The 18,024-nt window shown below is 40.2% G+C and overlaps 1 protein-coding gene across 8 annotated transcripts in view; it reads left to right on the top strand.

The window, feature by feature from the left end:
• ATP2B2 (ATPase plasma membrane Ca2+ transporting 2) overlaps positions 1 to 18,024 on the top strand; it is a 408,955-nt gene that overhangs the window by 138,065 nt on the left and 252,866 nt on the right. For all 8 annotated transcript variants that reach the window (XM_064668162.1, XM_064668150.1, XM_064668159.1 and 5 more), the window contains exon 3: positions 1,917 to 2,021. The gene's annotated coding sequence lies outside the window, so the exon portion shown is untranslated. The remainder of the gene's footprint in view (positions 1 to 1,916; positions 2,022 to 18,024) is intronic.

Here is an 18,024-nt window from a genome sequence, read left to right as displayed (position 1 = left end):
GGTCCATGTCCTTCCCATGCTCGGAACCCCAGAGCTGGAGGCAGCTCTGCAGGTGGGGTCTCACCTGGGCAGGGCAGAGGGGCAGAATCCTCTCCCTCCCCTGCTGCCCAAGCTGTGGGATCAGCCCAGGGCATGGGAAGTTTCTGGATGCTGGGTCATGTCCAACCTCTCACCAACCAGCACCTCTAAGTCCTTCTCCCCAGGGCTGCTCTCAATCCCTTGGCTGCTCTCAATCCCTTCATCTCTCTGCTGCCACTGATTTCTACAGACATGAGGGAGGAGAGTCTAGAGATATTGTGTGGTCCTGGAACACTGCATTGTGGCACGTTAATCTTCAAAATATATTTGAAATGTAGTTTACAAAGGAATGACGTCCGTGTCCTAAAATTCCCTGATAAAATTAGGCAAACTCAATTGACCTAAGTTATGGTAAGAATATTTAAGGGATGCTGTTATTCCTAAAACAAGTGCTGTAAATCCAAGCAATATGGAACTTAGATGTTTAAACTTTCATTTGGGCACAAGGTGGAGACTGAATCAAGTCCATGACGTGCAAAACCTGTCATTGCTGAAACTTTAGTGGCAGGAGCATGGGGAAGCTCACTCCTTTATGTTAATCTGAGATGAAGCAGATGTGGTCTTACTGGTGTCTGCAGGGAAATCCTCATCTATAATAAAAGCTGTTTTCACATAGTGTTCAAAGGGCATTAAACAATCCAGTTTTTGCAAGCTGAATCCAAAGATGATTTACTGAGGGGTGTGATGAATTGATCCTTAGCAGGAACTCACGAGTCAGAAGTGGGTGTTTTCTTTACCCAGAGTGTCCCCTCCGGCTCTGCCATATGCTGTTGTTTGACACAAGAGTAACTGAATAGATTTCTGCCACTTGGGTCAAAAATGGCATTGTACTGGAGCACAGTGGTTCCCCTTTAAAACAAAAACATGAAGAATTTATTTCCTTTTATTTCTCCCTATGGTATAGTGTTGGTGTGTTCCCACATGGAACACTTGCACCCAGCCCAAGGAGGACTCTTCCTTGCAGCACTGCTGCCTGTCATTTCAGTACACCCACTCCAGCATCTCTTATGAAACCAGTCAGAGTGGCATTTATTCATGGTGGCATCAGTATGGTGACCTTAAGACCTCTCAATTATTCCCTTGCAAGTTTTTATGGCATGCAAGGAAAACCAGGGGAATCTCCGCCCTCTCCCACCCTCCCTCTCTCTGCCTTTCCCTCTTGCACAGACAGAACACACACAGACCCACACAACCCTGGCCAGCTGCACTGCTCTCCCTCTGCCCTCTCTGAAATGAGGCAGAGGAGCACTTACTGAAGCCACCATGATGACCACTTCCCATTTTGGTTCCTGCTGCCTTCTCCTTCTTGGCTGTTTTCGGCCTCAGACTTCTCCTTCCCAGTTTCCACCTCCCTCTCCTGCTTCGTGTTCTGTGTTTGTCCTGTTAGTACTGAATATTACTAATGCTGAGGAGCTGTTCTGGAGCAGCTTGAAGTCCTGAAGGTTTAGAGTTATGTTCTTCTAGCTATTTTTAAAGATGATGGGAATTATGACCAGTTGTAAGTCTCCAAAGGACTGTGTGCATAAAAAGTACCATTTATTTACATAAATGAGAGGCCAGAGGGGCTACAGCTCTGATAAATGGATGAGAACGAGAAATTGTTGGGACTGAAGCCCATGGTTTCCAACTTGTAATTCACATCTTTAGCCACAGAGTTAGAACTTTTTAATCACATTATTTTACTGCAAAAATGTCCATAACTATTTATGACACTGGATGTTCTCTCTTGGATCCGTTTCTCCTGTGGGGCATCCTTCAGATCAATCCTTGTTTGTTCTATTAATTTGCTTAATTCTCTGGGGTTTGTCAAGTCTAATTATCTTCTTTCTTTCTTCCAGTTTAGAAATCAAGATTGATTAACCAACACGAAAAGCCCCAGCTGGTTATGTGACTTGGAACCCTGTTTATGAAGCGCTCATTCGTTCTCACAAGACGACAGCACTGTAAGTTGTTTTTATCTTTTTTCTCCCCCAAATTAAAAATCTGTTGTTTTGTCTCAATAGAAATTCGAGAGAATTCCCAAGGAATTCAACTCTTGTTGGTAAATACACTTAATTTGTGGCTTAGTGACACCAGGCAAGGAAATAGAAGTGCCTTATTCACTTTGCTGTTGGGATTTCTTTCACGTAGCGATGTTACTCATGGTTTCATATCATTTACAGAGAGCTTCCCTCAGTTAGAAAGATCAATCTGCTCTCTCTTTACGCTGTGTTGAATGAAGTGTGGGATCAGTGAATGTGACAAATGTATATTTTGGACTCCATTGGTGGTGGATTATGTAAGGGCAGAGGCTGGCAAGCAGGTGCAAGAGGAGATGGCAGTGCCACTCAATGGCACCTCTACAAACAGCTCTTGCAGAACTCTAGATTGTCCCCCACCTCCCAGACCCTGAGATTTTGGACTACATAATGCTTCCTCTGTACTTGATTTAGGAAGTGTTTTCCCACAATTGTAAATTTGCTCCTCATAAGACAAACCTTCAATTTTTACTTGCAGAACAGAACTGCACAGTGCTATGAGAGCAAGAGTGAGGATACATAAATGAAAGTTCCAGCAGTAATATTACATGGCTTAACTGTTGTTTGATATATATCATGAACTACATGTTATAAGATAAAACTTCATAAAATCATTAGATCCAGGTGGAGTGCTGACAGGTACATCATGATGCTGTCTGTGGCATGATCTCATCTTTGCCTTTTCCAGTTGTGTGAAAATGTTCTGCCCTAACAGTGAGGAGACTCTTTTGTGTCTGTAAATATGTGGTGGGAGTTTTAAAGATTGAATTTTGGTAGCCATAAACTGACATGAGGTTCCACTTCAGGTGTGGGGCAGCACCAGGTTCCCTTTGGCTTTTCTTTAGCTCTACCTGCACTGGAAGCCAGGCAGGTTGGATTGGCTGAACTGCACAACCATGTTAAAATGGCATTGCCAGATTTGCTCTGAATGTCTGAAAATTCTATCATTTTGTAAGTGAAAGGAACAACTTATTTAGGTATTTATTCTGAATTTTCTGTTGAATAGCAAATGATTGTAGTGACTTGTAAGTGGTGATACAGTGCACGTAAAATCTGTGTTTTCATTTGTTGCCTCTCTTGTCACTGAAGGTTCATTCACCAAGAAGTGAAAATTAGGAATAATATTCAAACTATTATAGAAAAAGAGGAAATAACACTACCTACTAAAGTAAGTTTTGGGGTTATGAAAGAGTAGAACCAATAAAGAAAAATGAATAAGTATTTAGTTGTAAATAGAGTTTTTACAGTGAAATATAAGCTTACTTTTGATTTTTATGATTGCAAAGAGATGTCTGGCAAATTTGCTTTATGGGAACAACAAATATATTCCCGGTATGGTAATGAGATTAATTAGCTTGTTATTAGGAAAGAGAATCACACTTATTCTTTTTTTAACAAGTAAACGTTGGAAACAAAAACATAGCAAGAGTACCCTGTTGCTCTGGGTGTCTGTTGATAGAACACTTCCTCTCCTATGATATGTGTGGAAACAGACTTAAATCTTGATATGAAAAGCACAAAGAAATGAATCATAGAGATAAAAAGGCTTTACTAGTTTTCCATGAGTACTTAAGAAAGTTTTCCACAGAATAGAGCTGTAAGGTCTGTGTAGCTACTGTGGAGACCCCACAAGCTGGTTTTAGATTATTTATTTGCTTTGATACTGTGTGTTAAAAACATGAAATAACTTATGAAGTTGTTATGATGTTTATAAAATTAATGATGTTTTACAAAGAGGGCACTTGCACAGCTTTCACGTATTGAAAATATTATCTACCATTTATGTGGATAGAAATTACTGGAGGGTTTGCCCTCCTTCGTCACTAATAATTTCCAGATGGATTTCCACCAGGGTGATAAGTGGACCTACAGTTCTCACCTATACATAAATATTTGCTAGGCTCTTTTAGCTGAAACTAATCTGACTTAGATCAAAATGTTCTGCTCAGTGCCCGTGTTTTTTTCAGCAGAGAGCAGAATGAAAAGATGGTCATGATGACTGTGTGTGGGCAACTGTAACATCCAACCACTGCAGGGTGTTCAGCATCACTTCTTACTGACAGCCTGGGACTGCAGCAGTTGCTTTAATGAAGGTTTTTAATAGGTGCTACAAGCTGTGCAGACCAAATATTGTGCTTGTCTTTCGAAGTATTAGTGATTCAAGCTTCGTTTTATTCAAAAACTCTTAAAACAAGTAGTCTATAATCTATTTGTCAGACACTCAAATGCGTGTGAGAGACTGAAAAGCTAAGATAGACTTACTAGAGAGGCAACTTTCTTAGTCATTCAGCTATTAAAAAAACAAAAGCCTCCTCGAGGTTTTGTACTTTATTTTTTTTTTTTTTTTTGCAGAGAAATAAGTGGAGTTTGAAATACTGTAATTTTCTCTATTTCTGAGTATAATCCACAATAGTTTTAATTCCTGTTGTAGAAGGCAAGGTACCAGGTACAGTTTAGCACACTTGTAAAAATAAAAAAATTGTAACTCCCCCCAAAACAACCCTTCCTAAAGCCCCCTCTGCCTTCAGCCTCTCACATCCTCTTCCAGAAGGATATAATGGGCTGACTCCCTGGATTTCATTATTTAACTTGCCTCCCAACCTGAACCGAGATTCCATGTATGTAAGATGTTGCTTGTTCCCACTGATGAACACAAGGTACCTGTTCTGGTTAGACCTTAACACCAGCTTTAGATGTCAGGAACCAGGAGGTAACACTGCTTTGGCTGTGGGAATGTGTCTGGTGAGGCCTGGAGTGCATAAGGAATATTTCTTCCCCGAGGTAGCTGCTGCTGTTGTCCTCTCCTAAAGATATTCCCATATGAAATCCTTCCCGGTTTTGTTTTGTCATCCCTGTGATTTATCAGAGTTATTAAGGGAGATACTTTGGGCTGTGCTGTTATTTCTGTGCTCAGAACTGAAATGTCAGCTGGGACTGAGATTGGAGAAGCTGAAGAAATGGTTTTATATCTCCAGCACCACGTGCGGCTCCACCCGCATTTCACTTCTGCCCTGTGAAGGCAGGGCACTGGGAAGCCACTGAAACTTTTGGCTTTTCCAATAGTTACAATAACCTTTGGCAAAGTGCTTTTGCCACTTCTCCCACCTACATTGGAGGGAAGCAGCTGTAACAGCAGAGCGTGGGATTATGACTCTCACTCGATTGCAATTCTCGGCACAAATTATGCACCAGCTCATCCCCAAACCATGGCATCTATGTCAGCAAAGTTGGGTTTAGAGCTGTGAGGTAGGACAGTCCCATTCATCTATTTCTGCCTTATTTTTCCTGGGATTGTCCCCTGTGTTTTGAAGGGGAAGAGGAGCACGTCACTTGTTAGATGTGAATGTGATGATACTCATTCAGAGTTGTGCAGAAGCAGGGGAGATTTGTAACTTCAATTACCTGCACGATCGTTTTGCACAACTGAATTAAATATATCTGTGAATATATCTGAACTCGTGCTCCTTTGAAGAGCAAACTTCCTTTAATTAAATAATCTTTTCCTACTATCTGAAGTTAGTGACATTTTATAATCATACAATTGCTGCTTAATTTCAGCTCTACGTAATTTTAATAGGTCAGAAAGGGTGATATTACAACATAACTATATTCAGTGAGAGAGTAACAGTAAGACAGTAGTTCTTGCCTAGGGTTTCTCATCAGCATTAGAAAAAGTATGAATTGTTCTCTCTGTTTTAGAGATGATGGGACCTGTGGCTCTATGAGGTTATCCAGCATGTCTGTGCAACCCTCTCTGCCCGTGTTCTATTGACTGACCACCCCAGTATAATGACTCTCTCCAGCAATATATTAAAATACCATATGGAAACACAAAAGCCAAAAGAGTTAATGGATCTTAATGGAATAAAATTAGGATTTTTTTTTTATTATTATTTTGAAGCAGAAAAAAAGAAATGTGTTCCTGCAGAGTTCTGTGTTGTGTGTGCTGTTCAAACCATCCGTTGGATTTGAACACATTAAACATGAAGTTAACATATAATGTTAGTTTATTTTCTTATTATTGGCTGTTACCCTGGGATTTAAAGATTTCTTATCTGTCTTGGTGTGAAATGGTTAGGGACAGCAAATGTCAGGTGAGACTTCAGTAAATGCTGGTTATTGGTGTAATTATTTCTTTCTTTCTTACTTTTGATGCCCTTTTCTGATCTAAAAATGTTTTGGAAATGTTGAATATAATTAAAAAGATAAGACCTTCCTAGTAATAATGAAAATATTGTTGTAATATTAAAGTTATTATTTTTTATATAATATATTTTAGTTTTGCGTGTTGGAGATAATTTTGATTTTGCCTTTCCTGTTCATACAGTGGATTTGCTGCACTGCCAGCAAAATATCTGCTTTGAGATTGACCAGTTCCTCTTGACTTTGAAACAATCCTTGATAATACCAATAAATCTCTTGTAATCAATGACCAGCCACTGTCCACGAAGTGAAATACATGTCTGTTCCTTGCTGCTTTAGGGTTTCTCTTGGCAGGATTTTATAGACATGTTGCTGGATTTGTACTGGCTTCTGGCTCTTCCTAGAGCCCAGACTAAGGCTTTTCTCTTGGTTTCTCCTAATGCAGAGCATATAAAATGTGAATTTTCTTAATGTGATACGCAGAGGGCTGAGTGCAATTCAAATGCTAATATATAAGTCTAAATGCTATAAACTAAGTCTCACAAAGGAGTGTGTTAACATTTGTCTTAATTCGCTGTATTTCTAAGGATATGTCCCAAATCTTGCTTGGCATATCACACACTACATTGTACAAATTCACCCTTAAAGGCAGAGAGAAGCATTTGCTTTTTGCATAAGTTTGAGTCCTATGATCCCACGAAAAAGTGAAGGTTTCCTTTCATGACCCCACCTGAACCTGCTTTGCTGATTCCCCCACTTTTCTCCTCCATTCCCGTGTTAAATTTCCCTTTTCCAAGGAGAAACAGAAATGAATATATCCAGCAGAGACTGGATTGGGGATTTATTTTCCAGCTGACATTGTTTTACTGTTTTCCTGGATGCCAGAAAGTCTCTCATTTACTTTGGTGTTCTTGCCTCTCTTTTTCCATTTGCCCTGCAAGTGCAGCTCCTTGCCGAGATCAGGCTTAGCTCAATTTAGACAAAATATTAGTCCTTTTTTTTACCTAGTTATTATTAGAATGTCTATTATGCTCTTGCTTAGCAGCTGTAAATTTTAAGTCTGTGTTTTGCCTGCTGTTGTCCATGGCTGTCAGAATTCCCCTCGCCTTCAGGAATTGTGCACTCTTACACAAAGTAGGTAAATTCTCTGTTTGCTTTCAGTTTGGTGATCCAATCATTCCCTGTTGCAATTCATTTCCCCCCCAGGGAGTTCATCTAAGCCAGTGATATTAATACCTGTATTGCATGGGTATTTGATACTTCCCAGCTTTTGCAGGATTGTGTAATCCATTGAACTTCCCACACATCTTTCCCTGAGCTGGAGAATCGTCCAGAACAGCGAAGGAAGCTCGAGAGGAGTTTGTGACCTCCCTCCTCACCCTGCCTTGGTCATCGTGGCCAACCTGTGCCTCAGGCTTGGCCCTGACTCCAGCCTCCTGCTGTCTTTGTTCCTTACCTGTCTCTTTAGTATTCCAAGATAGAGGTTTCGAATTTTTTGGCTTCTTCTTGTCTATTTGGATGGACCGAGCGACTTGTTTTTAAATCTTATTTCAGATTTCTCAGTAATCTCTCTCTGCAGATGTTGGTGCTTCAGCACTCAGTGAAGTGATGCTTTGCTTTTTGTATATGTAAGCAACACACGGCCTGCAGCCAGATACTCAAACTCACAAAATATTTAAGAATATGTTTAAATGTGAGGTCTTACAGAAAATGCAAATTTATTACTTACTACTTTTCGCTTGATTCTCATGATAGATTTCTGGAGAGTGCTCTGAGGCTTTTTTTCTTGGTGCTATCACTACTTTGCCTTCATGCTTATGCTAATTTTCTTTCTTTGCCAGAGCCCCATAGCACTTGTTATCAGTAGCTACAATTTCCTGCCACCTGTGGTGGAATATATTTCTTCATTATAAGCTTTTTGCTGCTTCCTCAAGTTTTGTCTTTGATTAGCTGCTATGGAATTTTTACATATCATCACTTGTCCTGCAAAACTCAATTATCTGATAGATATGAAAATTGCTGTTTCTAGGTTATATTGTCCCAGATCACTTAGTGCCAGTTCCTGGTACCAGTACTCAGCTGAACTGGGATTAAATTCAGTGCAAGAGAGTCTGGTGGAAGACTGGGTTTTGTAGGGCTGATTTTGGATTTTTGTTGGTGGGTTTTTCCCTCTTTCCTTTAAAGTGAAAGAGCACTGGAAATGCCAAGGCTCAGTTCAGAGTGACTTACCCAAACTGGGTTGGAATGTAGTAGAGATTCATAGTAGAAATTCAGACTTTTTTAGTCTGAATTTAGTGAATATTCTTAATCGTATTTGCAGCAACTTTACATCCCTGTTTCAGGGATTATATTTTCAAGGATCTCTTGAAAAATGAGAATGTAAGCAGAGGTTTATCAGTCACTGTTAAATCTTCGTGGAATGATGTGCTGTGAATCCTCCTGCCCAGACCCAAACAAAAGGGAACATAAATTATACCAACTACTGTCTTTATAAATGCAAACATTACATTGCTATAGTCCATTAAACGGACTTTTCTGTACTCAGTTTAAAAAACCCAAACTTTTTATCTCAGGAACAGCTGTCCAGCTCCTCATCTGCAGTACAGAGTTTCTTCTCTCCATCAACATCATCTGGAAGGAGGATAAAAACTACGGATTTGTTAGAATGTGATAAAAAGCAGCATGTGTGTGTATGAAGGCAAATGTAAATTACACTGAATTTCCAGCATCAAAAAGGGGACTTGGCAAGTGCAGATGTTCAGCTTAAACACTGTAGGAGGAGAGAGAAGAAGTGGTTTTGTTTCTTTGTGCTGAGCTGTGGTGGAGCAGCTGCTGGGGGCTGAGTAGCAGAGATGAAGTGGCACCGTGTGTAAAGCTGCTGCTGTCTGGGATGCAGGAATCCATCTGATGTTGGCTGGGAAAAGGGCTGATGAGGAGCAACACTGAGGAGAAAAAGAGGGCAAATAATAAGTTTCTGTAGTCTTTATTGCTTATATCTTTGCTCTTTCGAACCTTACCTTTCCCTAGGATACAAATTATAGCTTGGAGGGAGTGAGTCCATACTAGTCCATACTAGTCTTTGGAAAATTACTTGGATTGGGCACTTTAAGCCTGTTTATGAAACAGTCCAAGTACTGAAAAAATCTACTGGAAAAACTGTAAGGATGACCTTGTTTGGTTCCCCTGTGCCCACTTCTCCCAGGTACTTTTATCAGCTTCTGGGCTGCCACTCTCCCCTCAGGAGCTGGGGCTGATGGTCTTTTGTTGTTGGTTTTGTTTGGTTGCTTTGGGGTTTTGTTTGTGGGGCTTGTCGGGGGGAAGTTTGAGTGTTTCTTTCCACCTCCCCCCAAAACTCACTGCTAAGGAATTCTTCCTTCCTTTCCCCATCATCCCACAGGTCCCCAGAGCCCCCAGTCCTGCTGCAGTAGGTGGTTCACCGCTGGGAATGTCTGTCAGTGTTGCCTGAGAAACCACACATAAGCTCTTTTTTTCCCCCCTCAAATCCCATGAAGCAGCATCCTTGAAAATTAGGAAAGGCAAACAGTAACAAGGTAACTTGTTATTTCTGTATCCAGCTCAAGAGGGACTTTCTGGATCAGATATCACATCTAAACCAGAGTTTATAGCAACTAGAAGTGGGTCATTTGTAAGGATGATTCAGGGAGCCACAGAATTTTGATGCGAGGCTTGACAGAGGTTGGTGGTGGATTTTGCATTTTAGTGGGTTTCCTTTCCAAAGAAAGCAAAAGAAGGGAAAAACCTACCTGATGTATCGAAGTAAAGAGCCTGCTCAGTTGTCTTGGTATTTCAGAGCAGAATTAAAGAACAGCAAATTGGATTTGCAGAGGCTAAAGGAGGAGGTCACAATAGTTAAGCATGAAATCATTAAGGATCAGAGAATTTTCCGTCTTGTCTTCATGGAGTTTGAATTAATTGTGATAAAATATACACCAGGTAGGAGAAAAATGAAAGGAAGTGAGAAAAGAGAAGAAAGGGTCGCCCTGCAAACCTGAAAAATTAATTTTGTTGCAATCTGCATTTGAAAGAAAAATGGCAGCAATTGAAATCCCCCAAATCAGCACAAGAATTTTGCATATTTAGAACATAAAAAGAGCTTTAAAGCACTGGATGTTTTTGCAAATGCATGTGTATGAGCACACCTGAAGTTAGTGTGCCTGTCCATGCCCACATTGTTACAGTCCATCACCAGCCCCAAGATACAGCAAGATTTAAACTTGTGAAAAGCTTCAGTTATTTCCCATCTGGAGCCTCAGTTTAATCCTCTGACTTTGCTACAGAAGCCTTGATCCTTGTGAAGGTGTTAGTTTTTTTCCCCCATAAATTGGGTGTGACAGGGCTTTTGTAAGTTCTGTAGTCAAATTTGAGTAAAACATAGCTAATTTTCATACTATAAATTAAAAAAAATGGGTAATTTAGATTTTTTCCCTTACTTTGCCTATGAAACACTTGTTGTGTTGACAAAAACCTCTTTTTGATTGTATGACATTTTAAAAAGTCTTGCCATGGTGGTTCAATCCTTGTTGAAGAAGAAGAAGAAAAAGAAGTTGGAAACTTGCATGAATGATTCATTTTGAGCAGCTATTTTGGGGGCCTGGCATCATCTGAGATGCAGCTTCACACGAAATGGGTGGGAAAAAGGTGGTTTATATCCCTCCTCCACCCGGCTATTTAAATGAAAATCCATGAAACTCCATCAGGAGTCTGTAATCGGGATTTATTTGGAAAGAACATACTTTAAAAATGCAGTAGGGGGAAAAAACCATGGAAGGATCCCAGGAGTGGGGACCGGTGGGTTAACTGGGAAATGGAGGAAATCCTGTGGGCAGGATCCAGAGTCACACTTGGCTTCCAGCCACAGATGTTTGTGGTGCCTGAAGATAAAATCATCCAGAGCAGCTAAAATAAAAGTAAAGCTGCAGCAAGGCAAAAGATAAGCTCTGCATATGTTCTCACACGTTAAGCAGAAGGAACTGCTCTCAGAAATGGTTTGGGTGTTGTTTTTTTACTAGTTGGGAAGGATGGAGAAGGAAGGGAGAGGACAGGTCTTTCATTAGTGTGGGAGGGCTGGATGGGGTGAGCTTTCTGGGTAAAACAGAATCTGAGAAGTTCCTTCCCAATGAGAGAAGTTAAATGTTTCTAAAATGTGACTTTAAAAAAAACACTAATATTTTGCATTGGCTAACAGTCAAGTTATTTTTATTGCTGTGGCTACTGGCTTGAAGTTGCAGTTAGTCTGTTCTGTACTGTGTAAAATTCAGTGTTATGAGCAAAAAAATACTCTGATTATATTTATGACAACTGTTTGTAAAGTACTGAAACAAAATCCTCCAATGACAAAGCACTTTTGCTCATTTATAATCAAAAGAAAGTAGTGCATTGAAAAAAGTTTATTGCAGCTTTGAATGTGCAGTGAATGAACTTAATGAAACTTCTTTTACTTGGTTCCTCATTGATTATTGAGAAATAATCCAAATTTCTCAATGCAGGAGGAAGTCACGTATAAAATACAATTGTATAAAATAGTATAAAACAACAATTTTAATAATAGTTTTCACTTAAGCTGTGAATAATGCAGTTTTAAGGGGCTTGTTTAATTACTCTCCAGTGCTGTTTTTCTTGTTCATTTACAGTCTTCAGCTGTAACTTAACCCAGGCAAAAGTCCTGAGATGTTATAGTTTGACCAGTCAACTATGAATATTCACTTCTTTTTTTCTGTGAGCAGATGGGATTCCAAGTCTGTGCAGAAATACTGCCATAAGTATTTCCTTCAGTACTTCCTATGTTCTAGTTCTTTTCACAGCTCTCCTTCCATTTGGGACATGTTTGGTGTAGGAAATATGTGTTCTGACAAAATACTCAAAGGTGAACAAAAGGGAGTGTGCTCAGAGAAAGGAATAACTTTGTCTTCTTCAAACTGTAGAAACACCACACCTGTTAATTCCCCATCAGATTGAGGACAGAGAATCAAAACAACTTAATGCGAAGAAAACGGGCTCTGCCATGAGACCTCAGTGGTTCTTTCCATGTCTTAAGTATATTCCCTGGGATTATTCTGCTAATTTTCTACCTCTAATTGTTTGTTAAATGGACTTATAAGGTCATGTTGTAAATTAGACTAAATTGTTTGGTGCCAGAGTTGTCTTGTTGTGTGAATTTTAATAGACAAATGTTATTGGCCACAATACAATTAATAGATTTTGAGTAGTTCTGCAATCTCAGATTTAACAGCTCTTTCTAATAGATCTTTAAAACTTCAATTTTGTGATTTTTATCTTTTCCTAAAGTAGTCCTTTAACTCATATCAGAAATAAAAGAAAATTCTCCCACAGGCAATTCTTAATACTTTATGCAAACTCCTGTTGCAAAATGATCTATATCTTTACTGCAACTGATTTGAAAGTGCAAAAGGTCAAAAGTGTCCTAATGTGTTTTTGAAATCCACGTGTCAGCACAGCATATTTCAGAAGGGCTGTTGGGCCTCTGTAGAAATTGCATTTTTCTTTTGATTTTAATTTTATACCTGGAAAGGAATATTCATTTAAACTGATGGCTGAAGGGTAAGAAAATATATTTAGAATAGAAGATGCATATTGGAAAATATATAGACTCAGAGGGATGTAGTATAAGGATACATTTATATAGTTTAATTATTTTATGTGAGTAATGTAAAAAAACCACTTTAATTTTTTTTTTCCATCTACTGTGCCAAATCTCCATGTTTTACTTGCTACTGGTTAGTGCAGTGTTATTCCTGACCTTGTTCCCTACCGAAGAGACATCTTACATAGCAGAATTTCATCTAAACTAAAATACAATTTCCTAGAGAGCAATATTGAGCCTTGATTTATTTACTCATTCTGCCTTTCCGTCACCTATCATTTTGCCAGAGCTGCTCCCTGTTGATGGTGACCTTGCAAGATGACAGATTAATTCCAGTGTTTGGGAATTTGTGCAGGCTGCTACTCAGTCTTTTGCAATATGTATATGGAATATGTAATATTCTTTAATTCATTAAAGCAGTTTGATCTGAACGACCCAAACTCAAACGCAGCAGAAGCTTTAAAAGCTCATCCGTTTTTCTCCCCGCTCTCTGCGAATACTTTGCCTCTTATTCCTTCAGTGGCACAATGAAGCAGAATTCCCAGGAAGATTATGGTGCCTTGGCTGTGAGATACACCCAAAACGTGTCACAAATCTCAGTCTGTGGTGCACAAATACAAATGTCACCTTCTGGCTGTGACCAGTCCAAGAGGCTGCTGTGGGGAGGTCATTTAGCAGCTGCTCTTAGAAAAGCAGCCACATCACCTCCAGTCCTCCTGGCTCCTCCCAGGAGCCTCTGTGACACTTTAACTGCTTTGATTTTTTTAATCAAAATGGCTTTTGGGAAACTGCTTCTCTTCCACGGATATTCGTGGAGCAATTTTAAAATGGGATTTTTGAAACAGAATTTAGGGAGACTTTTTAACCATTTCACAGCTCTGTTGAAAATCGCTGTGGAGTTTGCAGCTTGACATGGTTTGGTTTGGTTTGGTTTGGTTTGGTTTGGTTTTATTTGTTTGGTTTTGTAATGGATCCATATGGTTGTAATGAATACATGGTACAAAAGGTGCTGAAAGGAACATATCAACAACTGGGAGTGTGTAACTTCATTAAACATTAACTTCATAGTTGAGACTATGCCAAAATATATTGTATTTGCTATTGTTGGAAATATTAGTAAACAGCCTTGAGAACTAACTAGAGAAAGAGGCTAAAACTTCTGAGAGATACAGAAAATTCACTTTTTGGCACCAGTGCTCACCACGTAGTTTCCTGAGCAGAAGTGATTTATGCCTGATTTTTCCCAGCAAATATGCACCACATATAGATGTTCTCCACTGGGACATTGCAATTGAGTTTAATAGCTTGAAATTAGAGACACTCTGTGGTCAGTGAGGAATGATTATCGATGGCATAATTACCTTCCTGTGGAAGGGGATTATTTACCCTGAGCACTGGCACGTGTGTGAGGTTTGGTGGGGTTGAGACTGATGAAAAAATGGGAATTGGCCTTTTGGTTTCACCTTCTCTTGCAGTCGTGGTGCCAGTCCTGCCCTGCCCTGGCTCTCGCCTTTGAGCTGATCTGAGTCCTGCTCAGGCTGCAGGGAGGCAACAGCTCCAGGGTGGAAGTAGCAGCAACCACCTAAAGCTGACTCTGAAGGAAAAGCACTTGGAGAAGAGTTTCATTCCTCTCTTGCTGCCCATCTGAACTTTAAAAACTAGGGTGTGTAACTGATTTTGTTCAAAGAACTACTCACGTAGCAGATGTGCTCCGTTCTTTCCAGGGACAGCAGTCACACCATAAGATTACACGTAATTTTAGCATTTGGATTAATACCCAGTGAATGTTCTGTGGTTAATGCACTTTCATTTACATTTGCATTAAGAGGAGAAGCTTCAGTTCTTCACAATTCCTCTCATCCTTTTTTATTTTTAATTTAAGAGAAGTCATTAATGCAGAAAGCAGAATCAAAACTTCTGTGTCTGTGACCTCACATTTGCATTTGAGCCATTGCACCAGTTGGCTTCCATTCTGGATTTGCTTATTCCTGGAGCTGATGGGTATGACCATGCTTTCCTTGAGCAGTGATGATGGCCTGTAGTCGAAATTAAGATCCATGATGGAATATTTGTTGACCAAAGTAGAAAAAGAATCCCATTTCCTTCTCCCTATCACTTCTTTCCTGCCTTTAACCCTGTGGTGAGATGGGTAGGAAAGGGGAAAAAAAGCAGAAGCTTTTTTTTTAATGGAGCTTCAGGAAGACTGAAATAAAATTTCTGTAGATACAAGTCTCTGAAATGTCTCTCCCTGAGGTCAAAACAAGCTCCAGTGGTCTCACATGGGGAGCAGGGATCTGAGCATCCGAGGAGGAGGAGGAGGAGGATGGGACACAGCTCTCTCTGGCAGGAAGCAGTTCTTGGATCTGCTTGGATGTGTTCCATTTGGGCTAAAAGAGATACTTAACTTCAAAACTGAAATACTTTGTGCTTTGCATCATAAAATGGTGTTGTATGGAACCTTTAGAACCTGTATCCAAACAGCAAAATGAAACAACCCAAAGACTCCTGCAGCTTTTTTTTTTATCATGAGGCTCCTCTTGGCCAACGGAGCAGTGGGACTCTCACAGAGACATAAGTGTGGATCAGGAGGTTTATTTGTCACCTGTGAATGAGAAATATGAGTGTAGAGATACTTCAGAGCACGAGCAGACACACAGCTGCACCTGCCAGAGCTGTGCAGAGGTTAACTTTGGGAGCCTTGCCCTGCCTCATCTAATGTGATAATTACTTTCGGCACCTTTGTGTCTAGGCCTAATTCATCTTGCAAAGATAAGGTAATAATTTACCACTTAACCTAATTCTTCATGTGCCAAATAACGCAGTTGTACAATGAAAACTTAGAGGTGCAAGTTGGGAGTAGAGAATGGAGGCCGGTGTCTTGGGCAAAAGCGGGATCTGAACAGGAAAATTTGCAGGAATAGAGGGAAATTCTGCCTCAAAACAAGCTGTGCTTTAGCAAAGAGTCTTGCACGGGGGTCTGAGATTTGCTGTGGCGAGACATGTACAATTCTCCAGCAAACATTTGTGGATTTCCAAAGAGGCCATGGTTCAGGCAGTATCTCCGTGCCATTAGGGGCATTTTATGGCTGACTCTATAAAGTTACATGTTCCTAGTTAATTTTTAGTTTTGTACTATTGCTCAGACACACTTTGTGCAAATATGTCTGGGTCCAGGCTAAAAAAAAAAAGCAAACCCAGACCTGAGACAGTGTAATGTATTTGAAATAGGAGTGGCAGATAGTCCAGATAAAGAGGGGAATATTTAAGAATTCCCAAGGTGGCAGAGACTATAATTGCTCCTTGGCACCTGAAGAGGAGAGCTAAAGTATAGTCGATAGCTGTGTTGATGCTTTCTCCATTAACTCCTATGTGTGTGAGTTATGTTTACAGTTGAATAATTGTTTATATGTAAATAAAGCTATTGCATCTTTCTTTCCCTCTGTAAGGACAGTTTTAGCTTAATTATGTCAAAGAGTTAGTGTGGGGAGCTGGGGGATGTTCATCTTGTGATTCATTTTAAATTTGCTTCCTGTGTATTTGCTGCTCTACCACTCTTAATTGGGTTGTTTTTGTTTTTTTTCTTTCCGCGTGGAAGAATGTGCACTCTTTCCGTCTGATTTCAGTGTAATGGGTGACATTTTCAGTCTTTCTGCAGAATTAAGTAAGGCGGACTGTAGCTGCTTTTCCAGGCATCCAGGTGGGCTGAGATACTGCTGTCATTTCTCACTGTGGATGTTTGAACAACTGTAGAATCGCTTTAGAGTTAATCGTATTGTGGCTTTCTAACGGTGTGAGAGAAGAAAAATCATGAATTAATCGCTTCAGTGGACCTTGGCTCCTCTTACAGCAAAGTTTCACTCTCCTGTAAACGCTCGGTATTGTGTCAGTTCCCTCGAAGTCATTATCACCTACACACTGGGTGTCAAGTGCTGCTTTCTAAAGAGATTAGTACCTTTTCCTCCTCCTCCTCCTCCTCCTCCTCCCTCACGCTTGCTCAGCTAAGTAGAAGAAAATCCAAATTACCGCAACCATACAGGATGGGAGATGGAAAATAATGCCCTGATTTGGCTGCTGTTTCAAGGAGAGAAATGAGATAGAGGATTTTATTCCTCCTCACTAACACTTTTATGCTGACCTAATTTCACCTGACGTCAGGAGGTTTAGCGGGGTAGGTCAGAGCAGAGCGGGGCCTTAAATCTTTCAAACCCTCTCTGCACACCCCGAGTGGTTAATTAAGGAATCGGGTGCTGTAAGCAAGGCAGAAAAGAAAAACCCCGTATTTGCTTTCTCTGGAAGAGGGAAGGGAAGCAAAATGCAATCAAAGTAACAAAAACCCAAATCCTAATCAAAGGGGGACTGTGAACCAGAAAACTGGTTTTTTTTCCCTTTTTTTTCTTTGTTGCTTCTGTAATATACCCAGGTCTGTGAGAAGGTTTGGCTAATCAGACTCTTATCAGTTTTTTGCCAGCCACCTGGCAACAACCACTCACACCTCTCTTGTGAGAGCGTGAATTTGCTGTCTTTTACCAAGCAGGACTGGTAAAACCAGAAATCACAGATTAATTAGAGGAAAAAAACAAACAAGGAGCAAAAATCCTATTTACTTTGTTGATATCCCATTGCCTTGGACACTACGTGTGCACACAGGCAGGATACCCAGAACGGGAAAGGAAGGATGACAACAGAAAAAGGTTATAAAAACATCCCAAGCAAAACACACTTGAAACAGTGTTGAAGGGATATACCTGCCTTTGCAGAACACAAAGAACAGGAGCATCCTTTGGTATGAACTCTGTTTACAGAGGTGAAAGAGCGACAATAGAAGAAGCTGCTGGGAAATAGGATGTGATGCCTCCCTGGAAAAGTGAGGGGCAGAGGCATTTTCTTTCTCATCTCGTAATTTGTTTTAAATTTCCAGCTAAGCACTGTCTGGATCTTCCTGCTGGAACCTGCACAATTCTAAAAGCTTTTATGTTGTGCTTTGCTTCCCATTTAGAATCACAGAATCATAAACGTTGTAAAAGATCTCCGAGATCATCGAGTCCAGACTTTGCCTGAACACCACCTTGTCAACTAGATCAGGGCATTAAGTGCCACATTCCTTTGAAAGAAATGGCTGAGATCAAGATTCCTGGCTTCTAACCATTCCTGCCTTTAAGCAGA

The sequence above is a fragment of the Pseudopipra pipra genome, chromosome 11 (genome assembly GCF_036250125.1).
Source record: "Pseudopipra pipra isolate bDixPip1 chromosome 11, bDixPip1.hap1, whole genome shotgun sequence".
In the NCBI taxonomy this organism is placed as follows: domain Eukaryota; kingdom Metazoa; phylum Chordata; class Aves; order Passeriformes; family Pipridae; genus Pseudopipra; species Pseudopipra pipra.
This window is presented reverse-complemented; position numbering and strand designations above follow the sequence as displayed.